The sequence below is a fragment of the Vanellus vanellus genome, assembly GCF_965231255.1.
Source record: "Vanellus vanellus genome assembly, chromosome: 4".
Classification (NCBI taxonomy): Eukaryota; Metazoa; Chordata; class Aves; order Charadriiformes; family Charadriidae; genus Vanellus; species Vanellus vanellus.
The window spans coordinates 49730389-49731051 of NC_138909.1; positions in this window are offsets into that span (position 1 = coordinate 49730389).

Below are 663 nucleotides of genomic sequence, written 5' to 3' on the forward strand. Positions count from 1 at the left end.
AAACCCCCCTCTGAAAACTACGTTTGGAATTGTTTCTCCCAGCCACAAGCAGTTGTATATGTTACGACTTGGATTAATTTATACTCATCCATTGGAGAGAGAATGTATTCTCCTTGCAGGGTATTTTTAGCAACCACATGCTTCTGTCTCTCAGGAAGCAACAGCTGAGACAGTGGGACAGGGAGGGCTGGTGTGCATATTTCTGACCCTTTCCACTGTCATCTGGCTTTTTCCAGAAATTAAACAATGCTGCTTTATTTTTACCCTCTAGGAGATGGATGGCATGTTTAGAGGCAGGGATAACAGCGAAATCCACACTCTGAAATTCTCGGCATCCTCTGTCGCCACCAGAGCCTGGAAAAGGGGCATCACTTCCCAAACGCCAGTGGCAGCGAGCACATAGAGCAGCATGAAAGAAGCTGGAAGGACAGCAGCGGTTTGGCGCAGGCTGTGGAAGCAAACAGGACATCTGAGATACTCGCACAATTTTGGATGCACCAAACCTCTTTGAAACAGCACCATATTTGAGAGCTTTCCCCTCCTCCAGTGCTCAGCTGCAGAAAAGATGGAGGAATTTGAGCCACCTGAGTGGAAAAGGAGGGAACACCATACAGACCAAACCCATAAGAAGCCAGGCCCTTGCTTTGCTCTCTGCCCCCGGCA